This window comes from Delphinapterus leucas, chromosome 3 (assembly GCF_059928025.1).
Source record: "Delphinapterus leucas isolate spDelLeu-1000000601 "Yukka" chromosome 3, BTC_Dleu_Yukka2, whole genome shotgun sequence".
Taxonomy (NCBI): Eukaryota; Metazoa; Chordata; class Mammalia; order Artiodactyla; family Monodontidae; genus Delphinapterus; species Delphinapterus leucas.
Window position 1 is genome coordinate 135,069,616 of NC_143131.1, and position 25,082 is coordinate 135,094,697.

Genomic DNA, 25,082 nt, shown 5'->3' on the forward strand with positions numbered 1-25,082 from the left:
TATTATTTAGCGTAGCAGGGAGACTTCTTCACAGTTCATGATATCACATTGTAAAGGGTATCACCTACTCCACTCAAAAGGTTGGTTGCCACTATAGATTATATTTCCGGTGGGTAAGTGATTTTCTTCACTTTAGCACTTATATTGTAAATTCCTTGAGAATAGAAACGATTTCTTTTTGTATTTCAAGGTTATGGCTCTTAGTTGGCCCTAAATAAGTATTTGTTGAAAAAAGCACAAAGGAAGTAACAGTAAGTGTGGAAAGAAATGAGCTAGTAAATAAAAGTTGGGTGAGACTGAAGGAAGGGTATAATGTAATAGACCTGTAGTAGTCAGGGGTCTTCAGAAAAACAGAAGCTATATATATATATATATATATATATATATATCTCCTACTTGACTCATTCAATTATGAAAGCTAAAAAGTCCCAAGATCTGCCACCTGCAAGCTGGAGACTCAGGAAAGCCGATGGTGTAGTTCAGTCCAAATGTAAAGGCCTGAGAACCAGGGAAACTGATGGTGTGAGTCTCAGTCCGAGGGCAGGAGACTGATGTCCCAGCCAACAAGGAACAAATTCTCCCTTCCTTCATCTTTTGTTCTATTCAGATTGGATTGTGCCCACATACATGGGGGAGGGCAGTCTGCTTTACTGAGTCCACTGATTTCAAATGCTAATTTCATCTGGAAACACTCTCATAGACACACCCAGATATAATGTTTAGCCAGATATCTAGACACGCCATGCACCAGTCAATTTGACACATAAAATTAACCATCACAAGACCCCTTGGATGAGCTAGTAACTGAAATTAAGCAGGTTTAGCTCCAGTCATCCTGGGAGCCCACACAAAATTAGCAACATATTGAGGTATAGAATTCTCATTCTATTATTTAAAAACCTATGCAAGTCCATCTGGAGGGACCACATTTTTCCTTTCTCTAAGTCCTAGGAGAAATATGTCATGTGGTTTATCCTTGTTAAAGGCCATTGAGTAATATAAGGGTCAGATCTTTGAAAAGCGTTTTGTAAATAATTCAGCAATATTTTTTAAATGGAGTGGGATTTTTTTTTTTCATCAACTCTCTAAGATGTAGTGGAAATAGCACTAATCTGTGACCCAGTGAAGATATTTCTGAAATAATATGAAACAAAGTAGTAGTATGGTAGGAGAGTTAGCCTTGGAACTCCCACTAGTCCCACAGCCCCAAGGTGGGCTCTAGCCTTCTCTGTGAGCCTTTTCCTTGTGCCTTGCTTTTTTGTTCAGAGCCCTTCTGTGCCCTGGGATGGAACTGAGTCTCTCACTGTGAAGTGGAGGCTGAGTTCATCCTCCTACACAGAATAACTTCCTCCATCTTAGCCCCATCAAGTAAGCTGAGGCACAGTGTAATGCAAGGAGGAGGAACAGGTGCAGCCCTGCCTCTGCCTCACGTGTTCACGGGCCGTTGGTTTAGTCACTTTCTCTTTCTGGGCTTTGCTTTCTCCCTTGGAAAATATAGTTGGATTATCAGGAATCTGCAAACGTTTTCTATAAAGGGTCCAGATAATAAATATTTTAAGCTTTGCAGCCCGTACAGTCCCTTTGCAACAACTCAAATCTTATAGCATGAAAACACTCATACAGACGATATGCAAAGAAATGGTGTAACTGTGTCCACTGTAACTTTATTGACAAAAACAGATAGTGGGCTGGATTCTGGCCCACAGGCCATAGTTTGCTGAGCATTGGATTAGATCATCAAAAGACAGAGCTATGCAACAGCACTAGAATGCAAGCCACAAATACGAGTCATATATGTGATTTTAAATTTTCTGATAGCCACTGTTTTTTAAAGTTCTTTTATTTTAAAGTAGAATTAATGTCAATAATATATTTTATTTAACTTAGTATATCCAAACATGACCATTTCAGCATATAATCAACATGAAAACTTATCCATGAGATAGTTTCCCTTCTTTTTTTTATACTAGTTCTTCAAAATCTAGGCTGTACTTTACATGCCAGCCCATCTCAGTTGGACTGGCCACATTACAAAGGGCTCAGCAGCCACGTGTGGTTAGAGACTACCATGCTGGACAGCACAGTTCTAAGAGTTTTTTTTTCGTACTCTGAACCTATTTCCCATATTCTGTCAAAAAACACAAAGCAACAGCCTATTGTTCTGTTTCCTCATCCCTGATAATTTAATATACAAGTCTGCAAAAAATGTGAAAATGAATGTCGGTAGGCCAGTGCAACTTCTGGGTGACTTGATTACTATCTCCACTATAATTAGTAAATAGCTGAAAATGTCTTCACGCAGAGCTGCAAGGAGTGCCTCCTCCCACCCACCCTTAGCACCTAATAGGAGGGACGTGTGAACATTCATTCCTGGAGGTGGTGGAGAGTGGAGGTGGGCTGGAGGCTTTGCTTGCAAAAGCCATCACAACTGAGACATTTCTTTGAAGTCTCAGGTTATACTTTAATATGCATTCAACTTTGCTTTCTACTCCACAATATAATCTGGTTTAATTTTTTTTTTTTTTTTTTTTACGATACGCGGGCCTCTCACTGTTGTGGCCTCTCCCGTTGTGGAGCTCAGGCTCCGGACGCACAGGCTTAGCGGCCATGGCTCACGGGCCGGGATCTTTCCGGACCAGGGCACGAACCCATGTCCCCTGCATCGGCAGGCGGACTCTCAACCACTGCGCCACCAGGGAAGCCCCTGGTTTAATTTTTAATTTGTATTTCTTAACAGGTAAAGCAGTCAAACCCCTACCCTGTACAGCCCTCCTCCAGTCCCCACCCTTCCCACCACAAATCTGTGACTAATATTCGTGCTCTGAGAAGACACACCACATTTACCATGGTGCCCTTGGGGATAGGTTTATGTAACAATGTGTTAAACTACAAGTTTTAACTGAGACCTCAAATGCTACAGTCAGTTGAGGCAGATCATAATGCAGAAATTTTCTTTGGGAATTGGTTAGGTGACTCTTAAATCCCATAGTGAGGGTATAAAAGTGCTGGGAGAGAGGATTTGTGGTGAGCATTTTTTTGGAGAAAGCTGAGCTGCAGTCTTACTCTCCTCTTCAGTCCACTTTCCTCTAACCTGAGGCTTTTTCCTGCAACTTGAAAGGTAGCCAGGGGGCTTGACGGCACACAGGGCCTGAATCTGAACGGTGAGAGAAGGACTGGTTAGAACCATGGGTAAGCTGAGGAGAGGTGGCTGTGCTGGGATCGTCTGGAACTCCCAGAATTTTCCAGTCAGGGATCCCTGTGGACCAGACATGGGCCATGAGTGAGGAAAACCAGGTGGGCAGTGGGGAGGATGGAGAAAGAAAGATACTGGTCCCTCTCCCACAGCCCCAGCGTAGTTGAGGGTGGGTGACAAATACGAGTGAAGGTCGCAGCTTTGATCTTTTGACCTTCTTAGGACCAAGCAAGACTGCATTCCAGGAGTTAAAGTCATCAGGGCACTTTGTATTGTCTGAGAGTAATCAGAAAAGCACTCCTCCCCCAATAAAAGAAAGAAAATAGAATAAAACATGACTGTGTAATGCAGGAATTAAGATTCTTGGCCTTAGGATACTATAGACTCTTGGATAATATATTTATATTAAATGACAAATAGGTAATGGAGGAAGTTTCCTGCCCATTGGATTAACTCCAAAGGTCGGAATTTCAGGCCCCATTCACCTGGCTGGTCAGGGAGTTATTTGGTGGTGGTGGTGGTGGTTTTTCTGCTTCCTCAAATTATACCAAATTATCACCTAAAACAATAATAGTGCCTGTGATGTGTAGCTAGCACTCAGTCTTAGAAAAACAGGAAGATCCAATCTAGAGGAAGGGATAATCATAATAATAACAGGTAATAATTTACTAAGAGATCAGTCAGTATGTTTTATGCACTGCACTTTTCTTACAGCAAAATGATATTTTTATATCTTTTTTTTTTTTTTTTTTTTGTCTGTGTTGGGTCTTTGTTGCTGCACGCAGGCTTTCTCTAGTTGTGTTGAGCGGGGGGCTACTCTTCGTTGCGGTGCACGGGCTTCTCATTGCGGTGGCTTCTCTTGTTGTGGAGCACAGGCTCTAGGAGCGTGGGCTTAAGTAGTTGTGGCACACGGGCTCAGTAGTTGTGGCTCGCAGGCTGTAGAGTGCAGGCTCAGTTGTTGTGGCGCACGGACTTCGTGTCCCCTGCATTGGCAGGCGGATTCTTAACCTCTGTGCCACCAGGGAGTCCCTTTTATATCATTTCATAGAAGAGGAAAGTGAAACTAAGCAACTTCCTCTAAGTCCCACAGGCAGGAAGGAGGAGTGCTGGGATTTGAATGAGGTTTTGTTTACCTTAACCACTACCTCTTGCTGATCCTCTTTTCCAGCCCAACCATGGCCTTCGGGCTTTTACTTTGTTGGCTCTGTTCTCTTCTTCCTTCATCCTCCTCCCTCTCTCCCATGTGATGAGATTTCCTTCTCAGCTAAACACAAGTCCCTCTAATTTCCCCTCACCGGGACACTTGAAATGAACAGAGACTCAACAACATTGGGGCAGCAAATTCTCTGGCTCCAGGGAGTACACCAGGAATCTTAACCCAGTCCTGCAAAATGCTGGCCAGGCAAGAAAACAAAGAAGGAGAGAAGCAAGTTCTCACTACTTGGTAGAATCAGGTCAGAGTTCTGTTGACGTGGGATTGGGTTAAGGATGAAGAGGGATCTATCTGAGGATTCCAAGAAAATATCACAGTTGGAGCTTGTAGGGTAAAAGCAAAAATGCCACCATCTCGTTAATTTGTCCACCCCTGGCTGTCCTGAGAAAGCATCTGTCCGGTGTCCCCCACAATGAAGCGATTTGCCCTTGGAAAATGGGTCAGTAGTTTGGCCCTAGTGTCTTCCTTCCTTCTTTCAGGGCAATGCTAGAACACACCCATTCAGAACTGCAGGAGCACCCCACGGCAGTTGCTAGACACTTTCAAAATAGCTGAGCCCCATTAAAATTGTCTATGTGGGCATTGTTTCTTGCTTGCTCTTCCCTGACTCTGCTGAGTTATTTTTCTTAGGCTTCCCATAGTGGAACTGTAAAAGCTAGTGTTCAGACAGCCAATAAAATGAACAGTTCAGTAGGCCTCATGCTAAAGCAGCACTAGATTCAAATGATATTTTTTGACGGGTAGCATCTGATTTGAGATTTACATGGGACCTGTACCAGAATGAGCTTCTTGACGTGGGAGGAAGCCAGAGGAGCATTTTTTGCCTCGGGGTCTTCTTGTGAACACTGCCCTTGGATCTACATTTGAAAGAAGGGAATAGAAATTCCTCTCTGCAAGGAGCTGATCTGATCCCTGATTAAAATATGTTCAACTCTGAAATTAGTAGAGATCAGTGAAAAGAAATGAATAATGGCTTGATCCCAAATGCTGGAGCTTCTTGACTGGGAAGGGACAAGACCCAGAGCAGGAAGAGGTAACAATTAATCATTGCTGAAACAGAACCAGGCAAGGAAGATGCAAAGAGATTCATCTACAAAGCCTTTCATGGATCCACTGATTTAAAAAAAAAAAAAGTTTATTTAGCACCTAGTAGGTTTGACACTGCTTAAAATAAGAAGATGGATGACAACAAAAACAGAAAATAGTTTCTGAGTGTATATGTACATCTCAGGCAATTTGGGCTGCTATAATGAAATACCATAGACAGTGGCTTAAACAACATTTATTTCTCTTGGTTTTGAAGGCTGGCAGTCTGAGATCAGGGTACCAGCATGGTTAGGTTCTTGGTGAAGGCTCTCTTCGGGGTTATATTCTTATATGGCCTTTCCTTGGTGCATGCACAAGATCTCGTGTCTCTCCCTCTTTTTTTAGAAGAGAGCTCATGTCTCTTTCTGTCTTTACTAATCCCATGATTCCCATTAAATTAAGCGAAATATAAGCTCACAATTTAAAAAAATCACCAAAAACACAAGAGATAAGCCACCATGAGTAAAAAGTAATCAAAATCACCAAATTTAATTTTAATTAGATTCCCAAGGACTTTAGATTTTGAAATTACCATATATAGGTTATAAAATAACTATGTATAAAATATATTTTAAATGAAATATTTTTATTTGATGAATTAGCTATCAGTGTGACCAAGCCACTATGAAAAAAGTGAACATTTTAGAGATTATAATTATTGCTACTAAGCCTGTGTTAGGGCTAAATAGTATAGTAAGAATAGCTTGAAAGACAATAAGTAAACTTACCTTACAGATGACGGAGCTGAAGAAATTACCTAGAATACACCATAAAGAGACAAGGAGGGACTTCCCTGGTGGTCCAGTGGTAAAGAATCTGCTTTCCAATGCTGGGCACGCAGGTTCGATCCCTGGTCGGGGAACTAAGATCCCACGTGCCGCAGTGCAACTAAACCCGCGTGCCACAACTACTGAGCCCGCAAGCCTCAACAAGAGAGCCCATGTGCTACAAACTACAGAGACCACATGCTCTGGAACCTGTGTGCCACAACTACGGAGCCCACGAGCCCTGGAGCCTGTGCACCACTAGAGAGAGAAAACCCGCACGCCACAACTAGAGAGAAGCCTACACACTGTAACGAAGAGCTTGCGTGCCGCAACGAAGATCCCGTGAGCCACACCTAAGACCTGACGTAGCCAAAAATAAAATAAAAATATAAATAAAATGAGACAAGGAGATGGGAAATATAAGTGATTGAAAGAAACGGAAAATAGAAAGAGGAAGTATCGTTGCTTGCATTGTCTAACAGAGACCCAGGACAAGAGAATAGAGGAGGGGATTATTCATAGAGATAATGGCTGAGAATTTCCCAGAATTGATAACCAACCTGAGTCTACAGATGCAGGAAGCACAGTGTATAATAAGTAGGATAAATAAAAAGAAACTCATATCTACATGCACTATAGTGAAGCTGAAGAAAAATCAAAGACAAAGAAAAAAATCTTAAAAATGGCCAGAGAGAGAAAATATGTACCCCCCTATAAAGACTGATGTTGATTTCTCAGTAGTAACAGTGGGTATCAAATCCCAGAGGAAAACAATTTTCAAAGTGCTGAGAGTAAATACTGTCAGATTAAAATTTTGTGCTAGTTAAAAACTATCTTTCAAGAATGAGGGATAAACAAAAAATATTTTCAGATAAACTGGGGAAATTTACCTCCAGCACATCCTCATCACAGAACCACTGTTGTGTTTCAGGGGGGAAGAAAAATGACCCCCTTTATAATAAAAACTTTCAGCATATGAGAGAGAGAAGGGAATTCCCTTAAGCAAATAAAGGATACCTCTCAAAACCCCTACTGCAATCTTATTCTTCGTGGTGATATACTAACATTCTCTTGCAACTGAGGACCCAGGTAAGGAAGCTGTCACAGGCTGTGTTCCACAGGAAGCAGAACCTGAGAGAGGTCAGCCTACAAAATGCTTGTTGAAGAGTTCTCCTGAGATCGATATATGTGGAAGGGAGAGGAAGAAAGCTGGCTTAGGCAGAGGGAGAAATTGAGCTAGGAAACATTTCTAATGAAGACCTCAACCAAACTCACAGAGTTCTAGAGCCAGGATGGCCCTTTAGAAGTGTACCCAATTGGGACAAAGAGGCTAGGCTTTTATACCATCTTGTCAGTCAGTCATTGGATGAGGGTTGGTCCTAGGAGGAACCATACCTTGAGTGTGACAGGTTTCTTCAACCAAGGCGATCCCCAGAAAGGACTCACAACTGAGGGACATTTTCCAGCAGCACTCCCAGCAGCTGTGAAAATGAATCTTTGATTCTCAAAGGGTTGTCCGGCTAGTACATTACATCATCCACCACAGTCTACCTATTAACACAGTTTCTATTCAGTATTGTCTGGAATTGTTCCAAAGAAGACATACAGATGGCCAATAGGCATATGAAAAAGTGTTCAACATCTCTAATTATTAGTGAAAAACAAAACGAGATATCATTACCTTACGCCCATGAGAATGGCTATTATCCAAAAGACAAGAAATAGGAAGTGTTGGTGAGGATGTGGAGAAAAAGGAACCCTCATACACTGTTGGTGGGAATGTACATTAGAGCAGCCACTATGGAAAACAGTATTAAAATTCCTCAAAAAATTTAGAATAGAACTACCATATGATTCAGGTATTCCACATCTGGGTATTTCCCTGGAGAATACGAAACACTAATTCGAAAAGATATATGCACCCTTATGTTCATCACAGCATTACTTACAATAGCCAAGATATGAAAACAATATAAATGCCCATCAATAGATGAATGGATAAAGAAGATGTGGTATATACACATATAATATAATATTCCTCAGCCATAAATAAGAATAAAATCTTGCCGTTTGCAACAACATGGTTGGACCCAGAGGGTATTATGCTAAGTGAAATAAGTCAGATGGAGAAGGACAAATACCATATGATTTCATTTATATGTAAATTATAAAAAATAAACCAACCAAAAATAAATAAATAAACAAACCAAACCAAACAGAAACAAGCACATAGATACAGAGAACAGAGTAGTTCTTACCAGTGGGGAAGGGCGGCGGAGGGCAAAATGGGTAAAAGGGGTCAACGGCATGCTGATGGGTGAAAACTAAATTTTTGGTGGTGCACACGCTGTAGTGTATACAGAAGCTGAAATATAATGTTTTACACATGAAACTTATATATTCTATATATCTAAGCAAAGCCGTAAGACATGAAGAAAACAGAGTTATAGGAAGATAATAACAAGTGAATAAGAAAGTGGCCGGACGTGAGATTAAAATGTAAAAATCAATTGCATTCCTAAACACCAGCCAAAACAGAGAATTCTTACATCAGGTGGTAGGTTCATGGACTTTTTTTTTATAATTATGCTTTACAAGTTGCACATATATTACAAGTACTCTTTTGTATGCATCAAACATTTTGAAATTTAAAAAATCTTTTTAAAGAAAGAAAATCCTGCATCATGAGAGAGAACTGGATAAGTGCTACAGTGGAAAGACTGGAAAGAGCTTCATGGAGAAGGTGGATGAGAACCTGGCCTTGAATTACAAATAGGATTTGAAGAACAATGAAACTAATCTGAGTAGCAAGTCACTGAAGGGGAGGTAGAGTCCCTCCTACCACCCAGTGTAGTGACAAGGCAGTACTTAAAACTTTCTTAGGGCAAAAGTGCAACCTCTTCCAGAATGAGGAGAGAAAGTTGCCCTTGTTTCTGCCTGTGGGGGTTTATGAAGCGTTGGCTGGAGGTGCAAAAGGAGGAACAATGGAGAGGCTGCCTAGGATGACAGTATTAATACACTACACCTGGGCCCAAGTTCCGGTACCAGGAGAAATTCTAAACTTCTAGAATGTGACCAGAACAAAGCTTCTAACTGCTATATACAGCATGACCACAAGGCCAATTCTTTGGGAATATTGTGGTGTTGCATAGATACAAGTTTAGTGAGTGGACATCTAATGTTTTTGCCTGCTTGGTGATACCCATCCACTTTTCTTCAAGACACCATACCTGAAGTTTGCTCAGGAGAATATCCCCTCCGAATTTTTAGCCCCTGCAACTTGGAGGCGTGTTTCTCCCATTACCTCCAGGGATGCGCAGTTGACGCACGTCTGGACAATCAAGTCATTTCTTTTCAGTTGGCCGTAGTGATGCTTCAGAGGTAGGGACTCTGGAAGCCAGGCCAAAAAGACACAATCCTTGGTTTTTACTAGGACCAAGGAGAGAGAGAATCATTTCTCCTCTTGGGGTTGCTGAAGGTCTGGTGCTGATGGTAGCCATCTTGCCACCTTGAAGGGACAGATTGCCTAAGAATAGAGTGAAAACAGAGCCAACAGATGAAGAAGAACAGTTTCCTGATACTGAGTATTCTGTTATTTACACTGAACGAGACTTGACTAATGCACCTGAGGTGGTTTGAGAAAGTTCTTCAGTGTTGAATTGGGAGAGTCAGTGTGGTGTGATGGAAGAAGTCAGAGAGACCTGACTCACATTTCCCTCTGTAACAAAAACACTATAGCACCCTAGAAAAATTCATTAACACCCTGTGCCTAAATTTCCTCCTCTGTAAAATGGAGATACATGATGGTACATATCTCTTAGGTTGTCAAGATTAAATGTGATAATGCAGTGCTTGACACACAAAAAGCACACAATAAATATTATGTATTATTCTTCCTATTAGCATTCTTACATACTGACTTTTCTACCCTCTGCTGCTCTGCCATTTGCCTTACTTTTCTTCATATAAAATTATTTCAGATCTACAAGCAGGGAGAGAGAGAGAGAGATTGAGATTATTGATCTAGCCTCCAGGACAAATACAAGCAATTTAAGGCTGAAGCCAGACAAGAAAATGTACTTTCTTGCCAAGGAAGATGCTAGCATTGACTGCTTAACAGGTGACAGCCCTGTGGGTTTTCTTTGACTCTGTCAGTCAAGCTTCGCTTGAGTTTAATCTGGTTGTTACGACTCCAGAGAACTTGTCTAGGAGTCGGGGAGGGTTAATAAACGATACGTCATGGCCCCTGCAGTTGTGTGGACACCTAACACTTGTCATGTTGGATGTGTCCAGATACAGTCCAGGTTGCCTAAATGCTACCATGTCATGGAGAAGCTGAGCTTTGGCATAGCAGTGTCATATAAATGCTCCTATTTTCCAAAAGAGATGAGAACTTCTAGAATCCCCGAAACACAGAATGCTTGAATGGAGGGGACTAGGGAATTCTCCATTTACAAATCAGAGGCAAAGTAAAGAACTTGCCCAAGGTCCCTTATTTAGTTAAAATTACAACCCTCTTTGTAGTACTTTTCTTTGCAGGAATAAGGAGGAAATTTGAGCCCAGGATGGCAAATAGATCTCAGCTGACATTCCAACTCCAAACAGTTGTTGGCGTTTGGAGCAGCACTGTGTTGTGAAAGATTCCCAGTCTGGCTTTAGAAGAAAATAGTACTGTAATCAATTAGCAGTGTCTGCCATGGACAACAGGCAGAAGAAGTTTGCTGACCTTGAAGACTGGGCCAACATGTGGTTGCAGCAGGGGTAGGGGTGGGAAGGTCCAGTGTTAAGTTGGACCTATTGTACTTTCTCTCCTTCTTCCTAGACAGGCCCTGTATTTCTGTTTATTCCATGGTGTATTTGATTTTGCACATGGTCAGAACGACTGTGAATCATCACTCCAGGTTACTCCCCATCCTACCTGTGATAAGAAGATAAGCTGCAAAGTCAGGTCCTGTGCTAGCCAGATAACAGCTTTGTGTTTGTTTTTCCTCTTCCAGTGGGGTGATCACCTGGTCAAACAGATATCTCTCCAGTGCACGAGACCAGACTGCTGCAGAAGTCTGTTGTTGCCTTTTCTTTGACTTCTTTGAGGTAAAGATGTCATAGATTCTAGAACATAGGAGAGGCTCTGGGATCATCTGGTGAAATCAGATTTTACAGATGAGGAACCTGAGGCCCAAAGGAGGGAAATGGCTTGTCCAAAGTTACAGAGGGAAAAGCAGGCTGCCAGTCTTTCCACAGTGCCGTATTCATTTGCTTTATTCTTTCTCCAACCTTATCTCCCCAGTTATGGTCATCAAATTTCCCACATGGGAATCTTTTGAAAAATAACAAATAAATTAATGGCATGTGACATATTGCAACTTTAGCAGAGAAGAAGCAACATAAATACAAAGTGACCATGACTAGCTTATATTTCAAAGGCAAGTAGCAGAAAGTGACAGAAGACTTGAAATGGTGGTGATAGTATTATTCTACTAAGGAGTGTGTCCATAGTATTATTCTACTAAGGAGCGTGTCCCATTTCCTAAGTCACATCAGAGATTTTTTCTAAGACAGAATGTAAAACATTCCTTTATTTGTAATATATGCTAAAGACAATATATGACTATATTAATAATTGTACATTTTGGTAATTTTGAAAGTTTTGATAGTTTTGCATTTGAACAAAAAATGAGCCCCTGCTCTGTGCCAAAGAATGTTGCTGGGTGTTAGTAAGACAGAGATGAATAAAGCACAGTCCCAGATTTGCAAAGCTCATGGTCTGGTTGGGAAGACAAGTGGACCAAAAAAAAAAAAAGTACAGCGCAATATGAAGGAAATTATAAATGTGTTCAGAGGGTAAAATAATGGCACAGAGGAGGGACAGATTAACTTTGGGAGGCAGCAGGAAGTTTTTACAGAAACAACATCTGAGCTAGGCTTTGAAGGATATACAGGAGTTCTTTAGTAGCTCTTGTGCACTGATCCACTCAATAAACTTAACAGCTCAGGGCATGCCAATTACTGTGTTCGGCACTGGAGGGTGAGATACGTAAGATAGAGTCCCTGGCCTCTCAGAACTCATAGACTAGACAAGAGGTAAATATATAAACAAAGAATTACATTGCAATATGTTGAGAGCAAAAGTCATTGAGAGAACCCAAGAGGGTCATAAGGAAAGGCCATGTTGAGGAAAGGACTTGGGGGGTATTTTCTCTCTATGTTTGTAATGCTCCTTTTCAGCAAGTACTTATGGGTCATCTGACAGCAATGCAATATCCACAGGAAAATAACTATTTACAAGATAATTAATGAGAAGATAAGGAAACTGAAAAAGTGACAGAAACCTAGCTAACAACACCCATTTAACAAAAAAATTTTAAGCCTCTACCATGTGCTAAGCACCATACTAATTTGTGGGCATACAAGAGAGAGAAATACCAGGTGGGCATAAAATCAAGGGGTTAATGGCATGGGTGATGGAGTCAGCCTGCCTGGGTTCAAATCCCAGTTTCCCAACCTGTTAGCTATGAGATTTTGGACTAGTTGTTGAACCTCTCCGTACTTTAGTTTCCTCATCTGCAAAAAGTGGATGACAAAATAACTCTGGTTTTTGTGTTATTAAAAACAGTAAAGCAGGGCTTCCCTGGTGGCACAGTGGTTGAGAGTCTGCCTGCCGATGCAGGGGACACGGGTTCATGCCCCGGTCCGGGAAGATCCCACATGCCGTGGAGCAGCTGGGCCCGTGAGCCATGGCCGCTGAACCTGCGTGTCCGGAGCCTGTGCTCCACAATGGGAGAGGCCACAACAGTGAGAGGCCCGCGTACCACAAAACACAAAAACAAAAAACAGTAAAGCAGGCAAAGGGCTCAACTTAGTGCTGGACACGTGGTAAGTGTTCAATAAAAGTGTCACCACGAAGAAGATGATGATGAGGAGGAGGATAAACAGATGCTGAATATGAAGAGCGTTGTGATGAATTTGGACTTTCTCTTCAACCACCAAAGCCAATAAAAGGTTTTAATCAAAGAAGTGACATGATCAGATTAAATTTTTAAAATATTTTTATTAAATAAATTTAAAATATACACAAAAGCAGAGAGCATACTTTAATATACTTGCATATACCTACGACTTAGATTCCATAAATATCTAGATTTTGCCACATTTGCCTCATCTATCAATTTTTTCTCTGCTTAAGAATTTTAAAGTATTATAAAACAATCACAGACATAACTGAATCTTTACATGCCTACGAATGCATCTTGTAAAAATATGGATATTTTCTTAACAAGACTACCATGGCATTATCATTCTTAACATTACTAATTCCTTGGTGTTATCTAACACTCACTCCATATTCAGATTTCTATAGTTGTCTCAAATGTCCTCTTAGTTGGTTGAAATCAGGACCTAAAAAATGCCTACGTATTACATTCAATTTTAAGCCTCTTGGTCTTTTTAATCCTTTTTTTTTTTTATATCACAGGTTTTCTGAAAAGAATTAGATTTGTCTTTTTGCTTATTTATGGTGTCATTTAACTTGTTCCTCTATACCACAGTTTTCCTATAAATTGGAAGATAACTCTAAAATTTTGATTAGATTTGGGTTCAGCAGATTTTGGCAGGAGTATTTCATAGTAGTGTGCCAATTATAAGCACTTTTCACCAAAAATGTTCAGGTCTCCTTCCCAGTGTATGGTAGAATAGCACTTCCTTGCCTCATTAAAATTAACTGTGATCATGTGACTTGTTTTGGTTAATTAAATGAGTGGAAGCAAAACGTATATGTTCCTGGGAAGAGCTCTAAGAGCCAGTATATGATTTGCCTTTTTCCTTTTCCTCTGCCAGTGTGGTCATGGGAGGATATGTTGAGATGCCCTTCTATCAGCCTGGGCCCTGATTAGGTAAGTAATCACTGAAATTTAGGTATATTTGTTATTGCAGCATAATCTTGTCCATTTTGACTAATATATTGCATCAGATCATAAGGTGCATAATGTCTAGTTGTCCCACTTGTAGTAATTGGTTGGTATATTCATGCTTTTCAAGCATACATGGAACATTCTCCAGAATAGATCATATACTAGGCCATAAAATGTCTCAATAAATTTAAAAGAATTGAAATAACACAAAGTATGTTCTCCAACCACAACAGAATTAAATTAGAAATCAACAGCAGAAAGAAATTTGAGAAACCACGAATGTTTGGAAATTAAACAACACATTTCTAAATAACTCATGGATCAAAGAAGAAACTACAAGGGAAATTTGAATTGATTTACAATGAAAGCAAAATATATCAAAATTTATGGGATGCAACTAAAGCAGTGCTAAGAGGGAAATATATAGCTTTAAATACCTATGTTAAACAAAAATAATCTCAAATCAGTAACCAGATCTTCCACCTTAAGAATCTAGAAAGTGAAGAGCAAAGTAAGCACAAAGTAAGGAGAAGAAAGTAAATAATAAAGATTAGCGGGCAAGTCAATGAAATACACAACAAAAAGTTAAGGAAATCAATGAAATCATAAGTTGAATGTCTGAAAAGATCATCAAAATTGACCAAACCTTTAGCTAGAGTAAGGAAAAGAAAAGACACATATCATCAAATCAGGAATGAAATAGAGGATATCACCATTAACTCTACAGAAATTAAAAAGATAAGAGAAAACCATGAATAGCTTTATACCAAAAAATAGACCAAATGAAAAATATTTAAATTCTTAGAAAGATACAGATTACCAAAACTGACCCAAGAAGAAATAAAAAATCTGAATAGACCCATAACAAGTAAAGAAATTGAATTAGTAATTAAAAATCTTCCTGGAAAAAAAGCCTAAGCCTAGATGGCTTCATTGGTGAATCCTGTCAAACATTTAAAGATATAATAGCAATCCTTCACAAATTCTTCCAGAACATACTGGAGGAAGCAACACTTCCCAACTCACTTTATGAAACCAGTATTACTCTGATACCAAAGCCAAAGACATAACACAAATAAAAAATTTAGGTCAATGTCCTCAATATAGACATAAAAATCCTCAAAATATTAGCAAACCAAATCCAGTGTCATAAAAAATTAGAGATTTTGATCAAGTGAGAATTATCCTAGGAAAGCAACATTGGTTTAACATTCAAGGGGGTAAAAGCCTACCTCCCTTCATTGTAAATTTCCTCATCAATCTTTAATCCAATGATTTCGTCCACTGATGATCACTGTCTGAATCAATTATTTCATTAAGAATTGCAGAATGATGAATTTCTAATGCTATCCTTCCTAATACATTTGTTAGTTAGAATCCCTCCCTAAAAGATAAAAAATTTCCCGCATCAACTAGGACTATTGTGCTACTCTGGAATACACTTCCTCCAGGAAAGGCAGGATATATATTTGTTTCTTTTCCTTTAATTGCAAGTTTGCAGAGTAAGGTGTTGGTGACCTAGTTAGTGCTAATTGTGTCCAATGATGTGTTTTTCTCCTTCTTTCCTTTTTTTCCCCTTCCTTTTCTTTTTACTTTCTCTTTTTTTGAGTATCATTTTGAATGTATGGTTTTTATATATTCAATGTGTTTTAATCAATTTTAGTCATAATTCTCTTGAGGCATAAAATGTCTTGTTTTAGCCAATGAGAAGTCCCTCATGTCAGATCTTTGTTTTTTTAACTGGACCTCATTACTCTTTAATAGTTTCCTTGCTTCCTTATACAATAACATATCCCCAACTCAGTTATTCTATTTCCTGCCGTTTCTACATGCATTTCTGCTTCCTTTTAGTAGGAAGGTATTTAGAGCCCACAATCTGGGTCCTGGGCTTACTCATTATTCCTGGGTCACCATTGCTTCTAGGCCTTTTTAGTGGACGATTAGGAATAAGTATTTTTGAAAAAGAATCATGAGTTCACACTGATATTTTCAATTTATTTTTAGAGCATTATGCTAAGTGAGATAGAAAGAGAAAGACAGGTACTGTATGCTATCACTTACATGTGCAACCTAAAAAAGTTGAATGTGTAAAAACATAGTAGAATGATGGTTACCAGGGGTTGGGGGGTGTGGAAATTGGGAGATGTCATTTAAGGGTACAAGTTTGCAACTACTAGACAAGTAAGTTCTGGAGATCTAATTCACAGCTTAGTGATTGTAGTCAACAGTGCTATAGCGTAAACTTCAAAGTTGCTAATTAGACTAGATTTTTACTGTTCTCAACACAAAGGAGATAATGATTACTATGTCACTGTAGTAATCATATTGCAATATATAAATGTACCAAACCAACACGTTGTACCCCTCAAACTTATATAATGTTATATGTCAATTTTATCTCAATTAAAAATTAAGGTATTTATTAACTTCTAAAATAATAGTTGTCTTATTTTGCTAAAAATCTTTGTTCTAACAACATTAATATGATTAATAATTTGTTTTATCCTACAATATATACAAAATATTTCTAAAAGTAATACCAATATTGCTATAATTTATACTATATTTAGAATATATTTATATGAATTATCTTACATTACATGTAAAATATGTTAGATTTATAGTGTAAAATAATATTACTATATTTATAATAACCTATCAGTATACTTGCAATATAAGAAATTGTCATTTTATAGTCAAAAATGGTAAAATATTGGCAATTTCATATGGTTCAACCTAATACTAACAATAAGACTACTGAGTGAAGTTTAAGATTTATTTGCAACTTTTCTTGATTCTTAAAATATATTTCATAAGAATGTAAAGTCAAAATACTTTTATGAAAGTTACTTGAAATAATTATTTTCTTCGTGTGGTTAATAAAAAGTCGTTTTTATCTTTTTCATTTTAATTTGGTTTTAATTTTTAGAAATCTCTTATTTTACTTTAATGTTATTTTTTGAATGTGTAAACATTTACGTGATTCCAAAGTCAAGATTTATAAGAGGACACATTCAGACAAGTTTTGCTGCCAACCTATGTCCTCAATTGTGCACTTCCTTCTCTTGTATTTTGATAAGTTTTTGGTTTATCTTCCAGAATTTTCCTTTGCAGATATAAGCAAATAGTATATACATATGTGTGTGTAAGCATGTATGTGGTTTCCCCTTTCTTATACAAAGTTATCTATACTGTTGTGCATCTTGCTTGTTTCTCATGAGAGTATCAGATTAGCATTTTGAAAAGATCACTCCATCTCCTGTAGGCAGAAGAGATTGGAAACGGACATCCTACTGGAAATAGGGAGGCAAATGTGGAGGCCACAGCAGTTGTCTAAACAAGCACTGTTGGTGGTGGTCAGGACTAGGGTAGTGGCAGTGGAGATGGAGAGAAGTGGACAGATTGGAGATAAATTTTGGAGGTTGGAGGTATAGGACCTAGAGGTTGTTTGGATGTAGGTGGAACCCACAACTTTGTGCAGAAAATCCAGGCCAGCCCCCTGGTCACGTTTATATTCCCAGTGGGATGCAGTTTTTCTATGGAATAGAATACTAGATCATATCTATACTCTTTTCTTTTTAAAAAAAGTTATAATAGAAAATTTCAAACATACATAAACTAGAAGAGTATACTGAACTCCAACATACTAATCACAGAGATCCAACAATTATCAACTTATGGCCTACCTAATTTTATCTATATTCCCAGCTACTCTTATCACCCTCCCCCACCCCTAACAATATTTTGAAGCAAATACTGGGAATCTTGTCATTTTATCTCTCTGTTCAGTATTTTCCAGCACCTTGGGGAGAGATTGTTATCTAAATCCCACTGTTCCTTTCTCTGATACCTGCCACTCTACTAACTGACTCATTAAAGTTCATTGCTTTATTGTAAGGCTTTGATCCCTTTAAAAATTCAACACAGCTTGTGTTTCACAGAGATACCCAATGCACAGTTTGACTTAAAAATGGAATCCCTTTGCTTGCTAGATGGTAGTGGTGGAGAAAAGGTCAGGTATAAAGGTGACTTATTCATCCACAAACACTCCTCCCGACTTCCCCATGAAAACACTGCAGTGTGGTTGGCAGTAGAAGCCATAACCCAGTGCCCTTGTGCCGCAGGGCACGTGGCATGTCGTTTCTCCTAGAGAAGCTCCCTGACTCGTGGCAACCAGTCAGCCTCTCCTTTTTGACTTCCCACTGAGCTGTGACTCGGATATAACTTTCTGCCCATGCCATCAAATACTTGGACTGAGTGTGTTACAACCTATTTACTTGCTGAAGTGGAAGGCCTTTCTTCCCACTTGGAATCTTCATTGTCATTACTTGCAGCCTGAAGCTATCCTGACTTATCTCAATGTCCTTTGCACCAATATCTGTTTTATTGTACAAGCGTGTCTGTAGGAGTTACCATGCAATGCTCAGTTACTGGCAATTTTCCTAACCTCTCTCAGAACTCCATTTTCCCAGCTCTAAAATAGAGCCCATTTTACCACCTACTTCCTAGCCTTGATGTGATGATTCAAGATGGTACCTAAAGATACCTAGCACTATGTCTCAGACACACTTGTTACTGCATTAACTCATCTCATGGATACCAATTTTGTCTTCCACATTTACCCCGTGTTCTGAACCCTCTTTCCTGTCTGCTTTGGTTATTATTATTATAGGGAGTAGAACTGTCTGACAAAGGAAAGATTCTTGATCATTGTGAGTCTCAATATTCTCAGGTGTAAAATGGGATTTTAGTATGTGTAAAACGTTTTGTGGGTTAAACCAAAAAATGGATATAAAAGTGACCAGCACTGTGCCTGGCACATAATAAGTATTTGACAAAGACTTGGGGGATTGTCAGAGCCTGGGCTGGGTCACGGATTGGGATGGTGTATGTCTCTCTGACACATTCTTCTCCTCAGGTTGAAAAGATTTAGGTGTCATTCCTCAGGTGGGCAGAGAGAAACAAGCTTTTCTGCCAGTCTAACAAGTCTCATGTCAGAGGGCTATAAACAGTAGTTGTTCTCCTTGGAAACTATTTGGGCCCCAAAGCAAGCTCAGCTCCAAACAAAATTATTTGAACTAACCTGAATTGTTTAATAAATGGCACAAATTTCCAGAGTTCTACAGGTATCTTAAAATGAGCTTGTTTCATTATTTATCAGTTCTCTCCACATTATCAACTGTATGTAGTCAACTAATTTATCTTGTCCTAGAGCTATGAAATCAATCCATTTTAGGTATATTATGACTATAGTTCTGGAACTCAGTAGCCTTTGTGCTACTAAACTCAGTTGAACAGGCCCCCAGGGATGAGGGGGTGGGAAGGAGACAGCACCATAGTGGAAAAAGTGGTTTTAATTTTAACTTTTATTCGGTATTAACCGTTTTCCCACACTGCTTTGTAAATCATAGAGAGGAAAAAGAACAAAGCAATAAAAGCAAAATATGTTCAAATAAAGCCCCACAGTGTAATATAGTAGTAGGTGGTGAAGCCCTTGGGGGCTTAATTTTTTTTTAATGTTTCATTTGCTTCTGAATTTGAAATTTCAGAAGGCAGAAGAAAACCTCAGTTTTGACTTTTTAAAAATATAGTTTAGATTGCTTTTGAATCAAGACCAAAAAATGCCCCCTCAAAGCTCTCTTCCAGGACACGATTCTTGATTATTATCTCACCCAAGTTTTTATTTTATTTTTAAAAATTATTTATTTATTTATTGGTTGCATTGGGTCTTCGTTGCTGCGTGCAGGCTTTCTCTAGTTGTGGTGAGCTGGGACTACTCTTCGTTGTGGTGCACGGGCTTCTCATTATGGTAGCTTCTCTTGTTGCAGAGCATGGGTTCTAGGTGCACGGTCTTCAGTAGTTGCAGCACGCAGGCTCAGTAGTTGCAGCATGTGGGCTCAGTAGTTGCGGCACGTAGGCCTTAGAGTGTGCGGGCTTCAGTAGTTGTGGCGCACAGGCTCAGTAGTTGTGGCTCGTGGGCTCTAGAGCACAGGCTCAGTAGTTGTGGCACACGGGCTTAGTTGCTCTGCGGCATGTGGGATCTTTCCAGACTGGGGATTGAACCCGTATCCCCTGCATTGGCAGGCAGATTCTTAACCACTGCGCCACCAGGGAAGTCCCTCACCAATTTTTTTTAACAAGGGGGATACTAGCCTCCTACTTCTAAGGTTTGTGTAGGGCTGTTGTATTGTTTAGGTCATTGTATTAGTCCATCTCTGGTGTACAGCGGAGTTGCATCAAATACACATTAAACTCTGTGAATTCAGCTGCCTGCATTTGGCAAAAGAGGAGAGAGGCAGACAGGATTTGAAAAGTGTGAGCAAGTCCACCCTTTATTCCACTGGCCCGTGAACAAATGTTTATTGGTTTCATGGGATGCAGTAATTGCAAAAGTTCTCCAGGCTAAGTGTGAGTTTAGTGCTGGCAACTCAAATTTTTCTTTTTTTCTTTTTTTTTTTTTTCGGTACACGGGCCTGTCACTGTTGTGGCCTCTCCCATTGCGGAGCACAGGCTCTGGACACACAGGATCAGCGGCCATGGCTCACGGGCCCAGCCGCTCCGTGGCATGTGGGATCTTCCCAGACCGGGGCATGAACCCGTGACCCCTGCATCGGCAGGCAGACTCTCAACCACTGCGCCACCAGGGAATTTTTTTATAGTGTGGTCTTAAAACTTCTTTATTTGGTGATAAAAAGAAGAAAAAGCAATATCTTCCACCCCTAGAAAGAAGCGTAATGGACTTTGAAGGGTAGTTACAGCTTTATGCACCAACTTCAAACCAACCCCCACAAAGGTGGGACTCTACTGCAAACCAGATGTAGGAGACATGAATCAGTGTGGCTGCCCAGATCGTAGCAGTTTCCTCAATAGCACCTCTGTCCTGTCTTCCCTGGCTGAATAATCCTGGGGCAAAGACATGGCCTAAACAAGGACAACCAGCCTCTCCATCCCAGGAACCTGAAATCTGAATGAAGAGATGCAGACAGAGACATCTCCACAGCAGAGTTATTTGAGTGGCAGCTTCAGTGACTCCCAGGGCTGAAATCCCACAAGCTGCTCTCGTCCCTGCTCCTTTCAAATCCTGTTTGGCAACTCTTACGATTCTGTGAGTTTTCCTAATATCTTAAAGGAAGTTAGCCAGAGTTGCTTTTTGTGTTTGCAACCAAAAGAACTTTAATTAATACACCAAGTTATCATCCCATTAAGTTAAAATCTTCTTGGAATTAGAACTGAATCATTAAATTAATTAAATTTAATTAAATTAATTAATTAAATTAATCCCAACATCAATGGGTAAGGGAAGAAGACCCCTCCAGTGGAGATGGAATAGGGGTAGGGAAAGAGAATATTCACTGGGCAATAACCTATCTTGGACAGTCTCCATGTTCTTACCTTCCTCCATTTCAAGCAGGTATTCAGCCCCATAAGGGATTACTTCCTCAGGGATTATTTTGTGTCTAAGAGGCAGCAGGAGTAGAAATACTTGAAGACAGAAACTTTTCCTGTTCGTCATAAAAGCCTAAAAATTACTGAAGCAACTATATGTTTGAGGTCAACCGGAAGTGAGAAAATGCCTTTGAAGTTAACCAGAGGAAAAAGGAAGAGAGTTCACAGAATTTAAGTAGAAGTCAGTGAGGATGGAAAAATCATTTGCCAAAACGTGGCTCCTAAGTACAGGGATGCTGTGCCTCAAAAAAAAAAAAAAAAAAAGTTCCCCTAGCCCCACAGGGAGCTCACGATAGAGGCCCCATACCTAAAGTGACCACTGAGCGACTGGACACCATGATAGCCTGGAGTTTCGAACAGTACCCCTACTCTTTGGACACCACCTGAGGTTCTGGATTGACATGGGGCCCTGGAAAGGTGCAGGGTCCATAATGACTGAGGCTGAATTTCCTGCTGGCTTGGGCACTTGGAAGAAGAAAAGGTTGCTCTTTAGAAGATGAAAAAGCTTATATAAGTTGCACAACAGTATTTACAGCCTAAGATTCTTACCTACCACATGGGTTATTTTATTTGCTGTTATAAATGATGTTATGAACTTTTGGGGTGCTTTGAAGTTTGTTGCAAGGTTTAGTAAATCAAAATACAGATACCCAATTAAATTTGTGTTTCAGATGAACAACAAATAATTGTTTTTAGTATTAGTATATCCTAGACAATATTTGAGACATACTTATACTAAAAATTATTCTTTATTTCTCTAAAATACAAATTTAATTGGGTGTGCTACATTTTATTCAATAACACTATGTAGGGCTCTGTAAGCATAAAGCATATTTGGACCAGTAAAGGGTGGCTTTTGGATGACCTGGCCATTTCTGACCTGTTGTACAGCCATCCAACATACTCTTTGAGAGCTGGGGTTACTCCGAAGTAGAAGGTGGGCTTCCCACTGGGGACACTCAAAGGGTGCTGAGCTCCCCTGTCCCTGATATGTCGAGTGCTTTGCCCATGACTTGCCTCTCTGTTCAGAAGACATGTCAGGCAAGAGCAGCAGGAATTCTCACATCCAGCCTGCTTCTTCCCTGCCCTTACTAATTTAGGATGGTTTCCACAATTTTGTGGACATAACTGTGTAATCTAATAAAGGTAGATTAAATTACAGTTGAGTATTTTCAGATCTGAACGTGGGAAAAATGTATCCTGTTTCAAAAAAAATGATCAACCGCCCCACACTCGTTTTGTTTTTCTTTTATCTGGGAACTGGGCAAGCAGGAACTATCTTGGGTTATTGTATGTGAAAGTCTCAAAGCTGTGTTGGTTTTGTAACAAAAAAAACAACAACAAGAAAACCCTCAAATGCACAAAATTTTGTTCTACCACATACCAAAGATAGGAGGAACCTGAACTACGGCTTTGGAAATAGATATTTCACTTTAAGAAAAATAAAAGCACTCATCTTGGTCACCACCACATAGCACACACACACACACGCACGCACGCACCATTTCTGAAGACTCTTCAAGTGAGAAATGCTGGCTACTAAATCACTTCGGTAATTCTGTGAGCAGAAAAAAGAACATGAATTTGAACCAGATGAAATATTGGCTCTGTTCAGGTTGCGCTGGCAGCATATTCAGATACAGAGATTTTGATCTGGTTCAATAGGTTTAGAGTATTAGGGTGGTGAACTCTGGTTTTTGTTTCACAGTGGAGGTTGAGTCCCAAGAGAGAGAAAATGATGTTCTTCCCCACTTCACATCGTTAAAAAAAGACCTCTTGTTTCCATTGATTGATTGACTAATTGTTTGGCACTTTTAGCTTTGCCCAGTGGTCTAGTGCATAATAGCACATCTCCAGTGAAGTAGAGTTTGTTTGCTAAAATCTTGTGGTTGTTTCTTGGCCATTTTCTCATTAGTAGAGTGAGATGGGCAGGACCCATGGCAAGTCAAAAAGGCTAGCGTTGAACATAAGACCACTGGAAATGCAGTCTAATTCTATTTTGGATACCCTCCAAGAAATTTTTTCTTCTTCTTGCCTCAGCAAATGGATTTGGAGCTTTCTAGAACTCAGAAGATTCAACATGAGATGCTCAAAGCTCCAGAAAGCATAAGAAGCTTCCCTTAATTCATGCAGTACACATATTTAATCTGTTGGCTGAGGTTGACCTCTCCATGTTTTTAAGAAGAAAATGTCTGAAAACAAAGTGAGAATGTATACAAAAAAACCCCCCAAACAAAAACTCTTTGGAGGAATAAAATTAAAGTGTCCAAGAGAACAAACATTTTAACACTGTAAAATTCTTTAGAAACACCTAAATATTCAGTATACAAATTACAAACAATTCTTAGTTGTTTATTTTAATTTTTTACATGAAGTATAGTTGACTTACAATGTTGTGTTATTTTGCTGTTGTACAGCAAAGTGATTCAGTTATACATAGATATACATATTCTTTTCCATTATGGTTTATTACAGGATATTGAATATACTTCCCTGTGCTATACAGTAGTACCTTGTTGTTTATCTATTTTATACATAGTAGTTTATATCTGCTACTCCCAAACTCATAATTTATCCCTCCCCACCCCCTTTCTATTTTGGTAACCATAAGTTTGTTTTCTATGTCTGTGAGACTGTTTCTGTTTTGTAAATACGTTCATTTGTGTCATATATTAGATTCCACATATAAATGATATCATATGGTATTTGTCTTTTTTTTAAATTTTATTCTATTTATTTTTTATACAGCCGGTTCTTATTAGTAAAATAGATATATTATTTTACTAATTAGTAAAAATATATTTGTATATTAGTAAAAATAGATATATTTTATACATATTATTGTATATATGTCAATCCCAATCTCCCAATTAATCCCCGCCACCACCACCACCTGCACCCCGCTTTCCCCACTTGGTGTCCATCCTTTTGTTCTCGTCATCTGGGTCTCTATTTCTGCCTTGCAAACTGGTTCATCTGTACCATTTGTCTAGGTTCCACATATATGCGTTAATATATGATATTTGTTTTTCCCTTTCTGACTTACTTCACTCTGTTTGACAGTCTCTAGGTCCATCCATGTCTCTAAAAATGACCCAATTTCATTCCTTTTCATGGCTGAGTAATATTCCATTGTACATATATACCACATTTTCTTGATCCATTCATCTGTTGATGGGCATTTAGGTTGCATCCATGTCCTGGCTATTGTAAATAGTGCAACAATGAACATTGGGGTGCATGTATCTTTTCAAATTATGGTTTTCTCTGGGTATATGCCCAGTAGTGGGATTGCTGAGTCATGTGGTAACTCTGTTTTTAGTGTTTTAAGGAACCTCCATACTGTTCTCCATAGTGGCCGTATCATTTTACATTCCCACCAACGATGCAAGAGGGTTCCCTTTTCTCCACACCCTCTCCAGCATTTGTTGTTTGTAGATTTTCGGATGGTGCCCATTCTAACTGGTATG

The 25,082-nt window shown here is 39.4% G+C and overlaps 1 long non-coding RNA gene across 4 annotated transcripts in view; it reads left to right on the plus strand.

The window, feature by feature from the left end:
• Positions 1–25,082, plus strand: part of LOC149749714 (uncharacterized) — a 502,720-nt gene that overhangs the window by 226,491 nt on the left and 251,147 nt on the right. For all 4 annotated transcript variants that reach the window (XR_016392842.1, XR_016392840.1, XR_016392841.1 and 1 more), the window contains 2 exons: positions 11,257–11,350; positions 14,093–14,148. This is a non-coding gene — a long non-coding RNA (uncharacterized LOC149749714). The remainder of the gene's footprint in view (positions 1–11,256; positions 11,351–14,092; positions 14,149–25,082) is intronic.